The sequence below is a fragment of the Rousettus aegyptiacus genome, unplaced genomic scaffold, assembly GCF_014176215.1.
Source record: "Rousettus aegyptiacus isolate mRouAeg1 unplaced genomic scaffold, mRouAeg1.p scaffold_m13_p_10, whole genome shotgun sequence".
In the NCBI taxonomy this organism is placed as follows: domain Eukaryota; kingdom Metazoa; phylum Chordata; class Mammalia; order Chiroptera; family Pteropodidae; genus Rousettus; species Rousettus aegyptiacus.
Genome location: NW_023416285.1, coordinates 36,754,532 through 36,767,572, shown reverse-complemented (window position 1 = coordinate 36,767,572; position 13,041 = coordinate 36,754,532). Strand labels below are relative to the sequence as shown.

Genomic DNA, 13,041 nt, shown 5'->3' with positions numbered 1-13,041 from the left:
CAAAGCATCAGTTAGATATTAGGAATCTCATCATGCAGTAAAGAACCCATCATTAAAACTAAGTGAATGCACAGTTCTCTTTAGCTCCTAAGCTCAAGTTCCTTCAACTACACTACATGGTTATAAGAGAATAGCAAATTCAAGGTTTTGGACATGCATAGGCTTGCTGAATTCAATAGAAGAAGAATACTGAAATGTGGAGAGCTATTAGATAAAAGTGTCTTATTAGAGGACATAAGATCACAAAAAATGACATTTTCAAAATAATGGACTTGGTTAATGGCAGATTGCAAAAGAAAGTAAGCACATAGAAATAGCATATATAGACAGAAGTTTTTATGTTAAAGAGGAGGCAGATTGAGTGGCATCTGAAGAGTTAAGAAATTTTTTCTGTGGAATTTCTGTGAGTATTCTGTGAGTACGTGCATACCATGCCTGTGTGCGTGTACACACATATGTGCATGCAACATTTTTACTATTCTGTACATTTGGAAGATGAGTGAGACTTGAGGATGGGAGAATGTTCAGAGAATGGAAATGCTGGAAAGAAAACTGATATGAAAGAAAAAAGGAAAAATTTATATATTAAAATTTGAGGTTAAAAAGTGTCTTTGGCAATAGGGAGATGCCTAGTCTCCTCCTAAAACAGGATGGAAATTAAGAAATACCATGACCCCTGTTAACCCAATGATGTGGTAACATGGATCATAACACTTCCTGAGTTCTTACAATGCACTGTGCACTATTGTAAGTGCTTTATGTGAATGAAGTCATGCAGTTCTTATAACAGCCTTTTTGAGGTAGCTACTGTTAATAAGATAGTGACATATAAAGGCGTTTCTACAGAGGCAGTGCCAGAACTTAAACTTTTACAGTTAAACTCTAAAATCTATGTACTTTACTTACCCACCCCAGTGCTCCCCCCCTCTGTTTAACCGCCAATTTGTGCAGTTAGAGGTGGGAGGCTGGTTCAGCATCTTTGAATATTCTGGGATGTACAAATGTCTGAAGAAAGAGAAATGGAAAAAACAACTGAACCATAAAGACAGGAGCAAGTGAAAAATTGGGAGGAGCTGGAATCCAAACAGAAGACAGAAATTAGCAGAAGATTCTAGAAAGAAACTGGGTTGCAGTGAGGAAAAGGAAAAATGAAGACAAAAGCTAACTAAATTAGATGCCAAGTTAACTGTAGTATTAAAATTAAGCTACTGTAGTCATAGCTAGCTTATCTATCTATCTATTTTATTTATTTAATTTTATTTATTTATTTATTTTAAGTGAGGCAACCCTTGGCTGACTCACAGTTTGCAAGGACTTTGTCAGCTTACAATCTCTTATTTTTTATTTTGTATGCCTACAGCACCTGGTCTTCCTAGGTGGCCTCCCATCCAAGTACTAACCAGGCAAGACCCTGCTTAGTTTCCTAGATCAAGCGTGATTGGGCTTGTTCAGGGTGCCATTGCCATAGACTACATTTATTTTTAAAACAACATAAATAATCACATTATTAGATTTGAAATTTAATGTTTCTTTAAAGGTTAACATTCATGAGTGACTTCAATTGCCTTTAAAAATAAAATCCCCTTTTCTGCAATGCTGTTTCTGTATGATGTGGTTGTAGAGAAAAGATGAAAATATGTTGAAGATCTGCCTAGAAATACCTAATGGATAAAGACTGAAAATTAGAAATTATTAAATTTGGCAATTTCATAAAGAATCTTTAATTCTCTTAAATATCTCATATCTTTTTAAAATTGCTACTACTTTTCAAATATAATATTGTGCATAACATGGGGCTATTTGAAGATATTTGGACACACCAAGAATATAAATGTTATGACATAAATTACTTAATAATTTACTCTTAAAAATTTTTAACTATGTTAAATTAATTTTTCTATAGAAAAAGTAAATGCAGTTTTGGTTTTAAATAATCAATTTAATGTATATATTGAGAATGTGGCTTTTTAAAAAATAAGTAGATCCCTTACTTTTAAGCTACCCTATATTTACATATGCAGTTCTTTGGAACATGAAAAATTAGCTTTTTGTGCTGCTATATTCAAGAAAAAGTCTTATAAAAAAGAGTATTGATCAAATGCAAACATTTTTTTCTACCCTCTGTTCTTCACTTAAGGACTAAAATTCATTCATTACTTGAAAGGGAAAATAAATTTAAAACATAATCATTCACTATATTAGCTTAACTAAAGATTTCAATGATTATACTGCTTTTAATATAAAATAATAGAAAATGTTACAATCTCTTTTATATACATGCTTTTTTTTCTCATAATATGTTTATTTTCTTTTGTTAATAAGCAGCGAACTAAATGTCATCTTTAGACACTTCTGTTTTCTTGGTTAATAAAAAAATGAAAGTAATGAGTATTAAGCCTTTCCTTTTCTTTTTGTTTTTAATAAAAATAACTGGAAAACAGAAAATCTAAATATCAGTCGTTAGAAAAACAAAAACCATCCTTTCACCAAGAAGTTTTCTTTTTTTTTATTTCAACTCAGTTCTTCCTGTGGCTTTAGTTTACTGTGTGAAGCCGTGAAAAGCTCCCACAAAATATACATTCTTAACCAGGGTCTGAATTAGAATATTTCAAGATCAACAATTAAAACAGCCTTTTTCATCTAAAGTCTCATGTTCCTCTATGGCACATTTAGTATGAAAGGAATTTTCCAAGCCTACATGAAGAAGATGTTATCTTAGGGAAATTATTTTAGCACAATGCTAGGGGACTTCAAAATAAATAGCATTTGATATTCTCTGATACTTTCTGTAGTATAGTGCCTATGCTGCAATGTTATGCAGGGACTAATTAGTTAACTGGCCAATTATCTCTATGATACTTTATTCCAGGTTTGCCTTTAGTTTTCACTGTAACAATATTATTGCTCATTATTTCTTTATCTTGCATAGAAATAGAAAGAAAAATGAAGTTAGTAAAAGTCAGCTCATTTGGCTTTGAATTTTGTGAGAGAAAATGTTGACACTGGATTAAAGTGGAGTTGTTATTTATTTTGAATCGTTATCTATCCATCACTAGTTTTCACTAATGAAAAGTTAGCCATGGTTTACCCATCAACGGATCAATTCCATTTTAAGAGCAATTTATAAAGCTTGGAGACAATCATGAATATAAAATAGTACAATTTGTCAGGTCTTAACAATGGACAACCAAAATTGACTAATCGAAATCTAATTTCACCACTGGCCAAAAAGAAAGTAAGTTAAGATTGCCCAGATCATTTTTGTTTGATTAAATTCCTGCCTTTCTTGTTATTTTTGGTTCCCTATCTTGTGTCTGTCACAATGATATAATATCAAGGGAAAGCTAAAATTCTAGTAAAGTGTAGGAGAGCAGTGCTATAAAGATGCTGAGATGAAGGAAGGACAAATTCCAATTCCATACAAAATTTGCATGAAAAGTGAAAATTTTCTTAAGGTGATATTTGGGTGCAATGTCATATTATAATTGTGACCATGTCTTCATTATAAAAGTAATGGTATGAGGTTACCCAGGCTAAATGGCTAATTTCCACTAATGTTCCCATGACATTTTTTCTTTCCAAGTCTAACAGATGACTTATTTTATTAACCATAAAATGAAATCTTGAATTTTTTATGAAATATACAAAGGAATACTCCTGTTTGCATAAATATATTAATTAGCAACACCATTTAATCTAAAGATTATAAAAAGTTTTCATGCATATGCTATTGTAGCAAATGGATTTTCATTACCGAAAAGGAGAAAACTAATAAATGGTAAAGAACTTAGTTTTATATAATTTTGTTGATCATGGATAGTCAAAGACTAAACTATCAAATGTGGGTTTAAAAGTTATATTTATTAATACCAAAGAAAATTTTAATTAAATGGCAGCCACTTTTTATGTTCAGAGAAAATCTTATAAAACATAAAGATTGTAATAACATTTTTTGTTTAACATCATATTTCATCGTATTGTTTGTATTTTTTTAAATAAAAATTTAAAAGAAAATAAATCATGAATAATCCTGTCATTAAATAGAGCCTTATTGTTAATTAATATTTGAGGTATTTTTATAGTTCTTTATATTTTCTGTTTTACACATAAAAACATGAAATTCTGAAAAATAAAATTTGTTAGTTATAACTAGATAATTTTTTTATAAGCTTCTTATACAATGTTTATATGTGTTACAAATAATAGCATTATTGAAAAACTTACAGAGGCTTATCTAAAACTGCTTTGCTGGACGGTGGCAAAATCAATATCTTAAAAGAGAATTTTAATTCACATTTAAAGAACATATTATTTAAAAAATCACAATGTTAATAGGATTATTTAACAACATATTTCTGTGATGATGATAGATATTTAACATGTATAAAAGGACTCAGGCTTACTTTTGATAGCCATTTGCAAAAGATAAAAGAATTAGGAAACTTTTTTTCATAATAAAAGTTTGTATCTTCAACTCTGGAGGAGGATATTTTGTTTACATAAATTTTGGAATCAAGAATTTAAATTTGCAAAAAGGAAATATATAAAGTATCCAGTTAAACGAATGTCATTCAAAGTATTTTCTTTGGCTATATGGTTTTTATACAGAAGAAGAATGTCTACTGACATTTTACATAGCATTGTTTTATCCCCTTCTGTTTTTCTCTGGGAGACAGATTTTGTTTCTGAAAGAACCAAATCAATAAGATAACGATAAGGGCTCAAAGTTAAAGTATTGGCTCAGACTGTCAAATAGTTAAATTAATGCAATAATATAAGAGTGAGATATTTACCATCAGAAAAATAAAGCAACATGTTGATGATGATTTTCACCATATGAGACAAGACTATCTTTTGAATGTTTCTTGTCAGGCAATTGTTTAAGTCTTTCCCTTAAGTAATTTATAATTAATAAAATAAGAATTAATTATAAATTAAGATAGAAGCTAACAGATTTAAATGAGTATATTTCTTCATTTTGAATGAAGCATAATCTTTTGAGCTTGTTATTAAAACTACTTCTTAAAAGAGGTGAAAATATATTTTTTCATATATATATGCTTATATATTTTTAAAAAGGAGATGAAAGAAAATCATCAGTCAGAACTCATTAAACCTTTTTTATAAAAGGAAGAGTGGGTTAATTTGCCTGTGTGTGTAAGTAAATTAACACAATATAAAAATTATCAAACTCAAAAGTACTAGTAAAAAGAACGATGTATAGTTATATGTAACCTGATATTAGCTATAACAATTTTGGTTTAACTTCAATCATAACTTTAAAAACAAAATAAAAAATGAGTTTTACATCAGAAAATAAGTTAGCTCATGAAATGTTGCAGTCAGGCTTGTAAATGGATCATTTAGCTTTGGGGAAGGTTCAGATGATTTATCTTAATGAAATTAGCTTTTAGTGTATTTCAACTGACTGTAAGGAAAACTTTTTTTAGATAATTATTTCAGTCTTACTATTTTTAATCCTTCAGTTCTTGATCTAATATTATGAAATCATGACATTTGCTTTACCTGGTTTGCTATGGAAAGGTTCTATAAACTTTCTGATCTTGGACATTACATCTAAGATAATTGATCTTTATTTGCTTTATATTATGTTTATGATGTAATGCATACTTATGTTTAAAAATCACAAGCAGTACACAGAAATATAAAGAGAACATTCCTTCAGTGCACTGTCACTATACCTACTTTGCAGAAGTCTGCGTATTTTCCCATAAATTTTCTGTGCACGCTAAAGAAAATACATATAGGTGTGTGTATATGTATGTATATGTATATAAGCATGTGTGTATATTTATATATGTATACATATATGTTTGCTTAAATATGTTTGCACATGTATTTATAAGTTCATATATATGCTTATATACTTTCTAAATATTCATATATGAATATATAGAGAGAGGAAGAGTCACCTCTTCCTTTTTAACACACCAAAGACATAATTTTAAAATTTTCTTTTAAAACTCAAATAGATCCTTATCCTTCTATCCATAGTTTGTTGTATAGATAGATGTGCCATAATTTGTTTTTCCAGTCATCTATTGCTGTACATTTAGGGTGTGTGTGTGTGTGTGTGTGTGTGTGTGTGTGTGTGTGTGTGTGGATAGTCCTGGTTGTTTGCATGCTTGCTAAAATGAGCAATGTTGTATTGAATGTGTTAGACCACAAATCTTTTGCAAAATTTTCTTGGGATACATTTTTAGTCATGAAATCCCTAGTCATTTTTAAAACATACCTTCGTTAACTTTGACTTTGGGTGGTGAACACACAATACAGTATACAGATGATGTATTATAGGATTGTATACTTGAAACATGTATAATTTTATTAACCAATGTCACCCCAATAAATTTAATTAAAGAAAGAAAACCAAATCATACATATAATTACATATATACTGAGAGAATCAGAAAAAATAAAACATAAATTTTGATCCTTAAAAACTTAAAAAATAAACTCACTATTATTTTATCACACAACTACAAACAAACACAAAAGCTAACAGATTATGTTGATACTATTTATGCGTTAATAATGAAGCCAGTGCCATGTTTTAAAAACATGTAATTAAGAAATTAAATTGTATGTCCCCAAAATTGTATGTATATGTGAGTGTGTGTATATGTGTTGTGCTATGTATCTTTAGAGAACAATCATGAGTCGGTGGGTAAAAGTAGCTGATTTTAACATCTCTCTTGGTATAGTGTTCCTTATAGATTCTTAAATGGTATTTTGTATGATAAAATTTCTCCAAATGTTAATAAATATTCCAATAAAAAATTCAATAGTGAAATATTTGAGAAAAATCTGCATAAGATATTCACAATAAACCCTTAAAGATCTGAAGAAGGCCTACAGTAAAGAAATATATGTAATTTTAGTGTTTATCAATTCATTCGCCACATGTAGTTTTCCTATGGAACATTTTTAACAATACCCTGAAGGAAAATTCTAGTAAAGTTAGTGGTGTGCTCTTTTCTGACTAAGGAATTAAAATGTGCAAATTCAAAAAGAGAAGTAAATAACATTTCAAATATGAATGATAATTTGTAATAGATTATCCTAAGACTTCAAGGTAGTGGTACATGTCTTGAAAGGAGGATTAAGACAGCAATGTAATATCTCCAAATATCTTAAAATGAAGGTAGTTTTATCCTTCCTTAAGTCAAATTAGCTAAAAGTATATGAAAGTATGATGTGTGGTACTTTCAGTTTTGGGATCTGAAGAAATAAAGGGAAATAAGGAATGTAAATATGTTTACATTATTTTAAATAAAGGAATGATAGACAAACTATAGTTGTGCTTCTATAGCAATCAGAAAGCTTTAATTATATAAAACTATCTATAGTTCACTGAAGCAGAATTGAATGGTAAAAAATGTGAATTTTATTTATTTATTTATTTTGAAGTTTCTTCCACCAGCTCATTTTCTAGTAGAAAGAAAAAAGAAAAACTTCTATTAAATTCAATTTACAAATTATTTCAATTAAGTGTTACTTTAAGTGGTCCTATTGGTGCAAAACAAAATCAAAAGCCAGGATCTGAATTATAGTCTGTGTCTCATTAATTCAAAACCTGCCATTTCTTTTTATAAATGCCATAATTTCAAGATCTAGTAAGATCATTTAATCCCCCGCTCCTCTTTAACGAGACTTCAATGTGTTAAGCAAACGGAGTCTCTAATCAAATGAGACCGGAAACTTTCTAGGAAATAAAGGCATAGCGTTTTATGAGTATGCAGTAGATTTACAGGAATTTCAATGTCAAAGAATGATCCTGATTATTAGAGGTTTTAGGACATAGCCCTTAGGATATTAGTTATATTCTTTTATTGTAGAAATTATGAGAACTTAAAAAATATATCAGGTTACTTAGCTATAAATTCCTTGACTTCTGGGCATAATATTTCCTTCTGAAATTTAGAAAATTTTCCTGTATAATTTACTACAAATTTATAAAACTTTGTGGTTTAGCACAAAGCATGAAGACTTTCAGGAAAACAGGTATTGAACATTGAAAAGCTCATGTATTTCACACTAATATATGTATTTATTTTAAAAGTGTTTTAGTTCCATAGTTTGATTGGAATAGTGATTACACTGGCAGACACAATTGTCAAAATTAATGAACTAAAAACTTAAGATTTGTGTATATTTCTGTATTTAAATTAAACCTCAATTTTAAAAAAAAGTATTTTAGTTACTATTAATTCTTTTTTCTGCTATGTCTGATGTCCAGCCCCCATCCATCTACTAAAACATTGAAATAAAAAAATATAAGGATTACATTAATATAACATTATTCTTTGTCAGTGGAGATTAATTTTTTATATATATATTTTGATGCAACAAGGAGGGAAAAAAGGAAGAGAAAAAGGAGAAAGCTCTATTTTATCTCCGTGTTGCAGAGAAATGATAACTAAAATTGGCTCTTTTTGATCCATATTCTACAAGTGTGTATTAGAGCATATTGTGTAATAACAATGTGCCCTTCAGCCCAAACTTAGCACACAGTATGCCCTCAATAAATATAATTAATGGATGGATGGAAGGAAGGGAAGAAGAAATAAGGGAGGAAGCAAAAGGAAGGAAGGGAGCAAGGGAGAGTAGGGAAAGGAAGGAAGGAAAGAGGAAATTTTAATCAGACTATAAAAGCATTTGAAAACATTGGAGTTCTCAGAGTTTTCTCTATAAGAGAAAAGAAATTTCTCTATAAGTTTATGCTGAATAAGCAGCCTTTCAGTTAGATGCTCTGAGTTTATATTCTTCATGATTTCATATTAACTTTACTTATATTTATTTATTCTCTGATATATTATAGGCCCCTATTTTCTATTCCAGAATTAGTATGATTAGCTGGTAATGTAGTTCTATATAATCAACTATTCCTTTCAACCTATAGATGTTTCTGATTGTCCCATTTACATTTTCTCATCACAAAATAAAGTTCACTAGTTATCAACTGGGAATGGCACAAATCTTTGCTTAAAGTGAATTTAAGTGATTTAAGTCTACTAATATCAGATAAGATTTGTATGAGGATCATTGGTTTAGGTGGCTCAATTTGTACCATCTACTAATTATAATATAAAAGATTTTTTTTTAAGTTTCTAACATTGGAAATGAACTTACACTGTAGTTATGTGGAGGGGTTAAAAAAGTGAGAACTAAGCTTTAAATATAAGCAACTTGGTTTAGCTAAGTAACATGGTTCCAATACAATTGCTTTCCATAGGAGGATTTAGGTAAGCAAGCATTTACTGAACTGTGAAACATGATATCTTATAAAATTATTCCAAATTTATTTTTTAATGTGCATTCCTGGGTTAATTCCCAATTCTCCAAATTAAAATATTACAGATTTAAAGAGATGGTCCATTTTTAATTATAGAAATGGAGCCATGTTAATTTGGGAAAAAAAAATAACATCAAGGTATCAAGGTAGTAGTTGTGTTTGAAAACATTCATTACTTAGAAGAGAATGAAAAGTAAGGATTGTTGGTAAAAATTTATTCAAAAAAATTTATTCTGCATTCTAATTTCCTTTTGCTTAGAGAAGTAGTGTAATAGCAAGAAAATAGCTATATTTTTGACTAACAAAATGTAAGAAGAAAGTAGTTTTTCTCTCTTTTTCCATAATTACTATCTTCCCTTTCATTACTTATAATCAATTAAGATTTAATGGGGATTTATGATCTTAGTTATAATCTGTTTCTGCTTTATTCAAATACTTTCTGAGATTTGCTTTGTAGCTTAATGTGATTTTTTATACATTAAACTCACTATAAAATGATTTATAGGGCACATTTGGCCTCATAGTTTACTTTAAGCAGAGAATAACTTATGACTTATCAAATAATGATTGGTATCTTTGAAGATAAACATGTCTTACCTTTACAAAATCAGGTATACCTATACATGAAATTGTATATCCCAGGCTTGGCTTTATTTCTTGGCTTTATTCACACTTGGAAAAATTTCTGTTATGTACTATCTATTTAAAAAAAGAGAATCAGGCACTCCTGTAATTTAGTTATCCAAAAAAATTCATTGAATACCTATAATTTGCCAAGTATGCTTTTAGGCATGAGAACAATGAATAAATGAGGCAAAATTCATGTGCTCATGATGCTTATAATATAGTGAGGAAAATAGGATTGATCAATAAACATGCAAATGTGTAAAAGATAGTTAGCTAATGATAAGCAGTAGTGGTTTTGATAGTGTTTAGAGAAAGCATTTGGAGCAGAGTCTTGAATAAACTGAAAGTGTAAAGCCTCCAGAGGGGTTGGGATGACAAGTGCCCAAGGCACTAGAATGCTTAGTGTCTGCTCCGAACTGCAACACCATGGACAATGTTCCAAAAGGTAGTTTACTTAGAGTCTTTCTAAGGAGAAATGACATGGTGAATCATGTTTTACAAGGCGGACAGTGGAAACTTGGATATTGTAATAGCTTTGGGTGTGCAAAGAAAATCTGATTTGGGAATCATTTTTAAAGCAAACCAACTGCATTCGCTGATAGATTGGATATGAGCATTGAGAGAAAGATAATTTTCTCTACTGATTTCTAGGGTCTAGGACAGGACAACTCCCAAGGTAAATGGAGGTATCAGGTCAGGTGGAAAGAGTAGTAGGAAATCAAGAGTCCTATGTTGGTTGGTTATATTTTGATTTTTTTTAAAAAATATAATTGAAATAGAATAGGTAGGCAATCGGATGTGGAAGTCAGGGAGACATTTTTAAGAGAAAAAATTGTGCCTGATAAAGTTAAATAGGCAAGGAAGACTTTCTTTAAGACATACAATAAGGGACTATTGAAACAAAAGATGGAAGAATTTTTAAGCACTGGAGTGAACTACTTGAAAATTACTGGACATTAGTGGAGATGTTGGTCAATGTGATTAGTCCATCTGTGTTTGCTAACTGGAAATAGCAAACAGAGACTGGGAAGTAAGGGACCTTATCTTTTTTTATAATTTCACTCATATGTGGGAAATAAAACTGAAGGCAACAAAAAAGCAAGACAAACAGAGACTCCTAGACACAGACAGCAGTTTAATGGTTACCAGAGGGAAAGGGGAGGTAGATAATGGTAAAAGGGGTCAAATATATGGTGATGGAAGGTAACGACTTTGGTGACTGCACAATATAATATACATGTGACATATTATTAAACTGTATATTTGAAACCTGTATAATTTTATTAAACAATGTCACTCCAATAAATTTAATAACAAACAAACAAACAGAAAAGGTTCAAAAAAATGATTCCCAGGTCTTTGAGAAAGAAGTTCCTAACTAGTTAAACTGAAGAGAGGCCTGGAGAAGATTTACATCTCAAAGAAGCAAAGAAAGAATTTACAATTGCAAGTGACCTAAAATAAATACTCTAAGAAAAGGAAGGTCAGAGGCTTCTAGGAAGGAAGAAACCTAACTAAACTTAAACTGAGGGGAACCTTAGGGCCATCTTAATCGCATCCCAATATTATAGTATATCCTATTGTGATCAAGTCAATTAAAAAAAAAAAAAACTACAAAATCCAAAGAAAGGGAAATATTCACCAGACGAATTTTGATTACAGACATCTCTAAAACCTTTTCTTAACCATGTTTTCTATTCAACTACCACTCCACATCTCACTCCTCTATCCATCTATACCAGCTCTTTCTAATTTCTCTTCTATCATCTTACAAACATACTTCAATCATACTCCTACACACTCGACTGTTGAAACTAATTTTTCTAAGTTATCAGTGTTTGTCATTAAATCCAGTAATCAATTTGCAGTCCTCATCTTAATCACCTGCAATATTCGCACCAATTGATCTCTTCCTCCTATGTATCCTCTTTTTTTAATTGAGATCCATAATCTACTCTTTTCCAGTTTTCATCTACCTAACTGATCTCCTTTTCTTGTCACCTTTCCTTGTCTCCCCTCAATTCTGTAACCTCTTAATACTGGAGTGCTCTTGACTTAAAACTGATCCTGAGATACACTTCAGTCTCAGTTTTAAATGCCATCATATACTGATAAATCTGACATTTGTGATGCCAGTCATGACCCCAAAATGTCAAGCTCAAATGTCTGCCTATTTCAAATCTCCATATACCTGCTTTAAATCTAAACTTTTAAAGTCCTAAAATGAACTTCTGAGCTATATTCTCTAAACTTGGTCTTCTCAGATCAATTTTAATAAAGGTAACTATATCCTACTGCTTGCTCAGATTAAAAAAAAAAATTCTTAAAGTCATCTCAGACTTTTCTATTTTCTGTCATATGCTAAAATATTATGATGCTTTAAAAATCTCATCCAGAATCTAATTATTTCCCAAACCTCCACTACTAATTTTCTGACCCAAGACTCCACCCTCTCCTTCCTGAATAAAAGAAGTAACCTCTTAACCGTTTTTTTTTTTTTTCTCATCTTTTTTCTCTTAATTACATGACCACATGACGACCAGAACAAGCTTTGTAAAATGTAAGTCACATCTCAGTCATCTGCCTAAATTCCCCAATGGCTTTACTTTTCAATTTTGAGTTAAAGCCCAAATTCATAAAATCCCTATGAACCATATATGATTTGCTTTCTGACCTTTTCTCATATCCCCTCTTTATATCTTAATATTTTGCCATAGGAACTTCCTAGTTGTTACTCAAGCAACCCAAGTACTCTCCTAACTTGGAATTTTCAGACTTTTTTTTCTCCCGTTTCACTTCCAGCTATCCATATAGCTTTCTCTCCTCCTTCAAGACTCTCCTCCAAGGAGTCTATAAATGGGATCCTCCTTAGTACCTAGATATACTAGGAATTCCCACATGATTCAGAATACTTTTTCTTCCTTCAACACTTTATTTTTTCCATAATACTTTCACCACCAGATAAATATTTATTCTGTTTATTTATTCATTGTCTATCTCCTACTCTTCATCTTTCCACTAGAGTATATGATCCATGAAGGCGAAAAATATGAATTTCATTCATTATAGTCTCACCAGCACTTAAAATAGCACTAGTA

The 13,041-nt window shown here is 30.4% G+C and overlaps 1 protein-coding gene and 1 pseudogene across 3 annotated transcripts in view; one reads left to right on the top strand and one right to left on the bottom strand.

The window, feature by feature from the left end:
- GRID2 (glutamate ionotropic receptor delta type subunit 2) overlaps nucleotides 1-13,041 on the top strand; it is a 1,244,053-nt gene that overhangs the window by 565,352 nt on the left and 665,660 nt on the right. The gene's annotated exons all lie outside the window — the stretch shown is intronic.
- LOC118609215 lies at nucleotides 1,352-1,470 on the bottom strand (annotated as a pseudogene).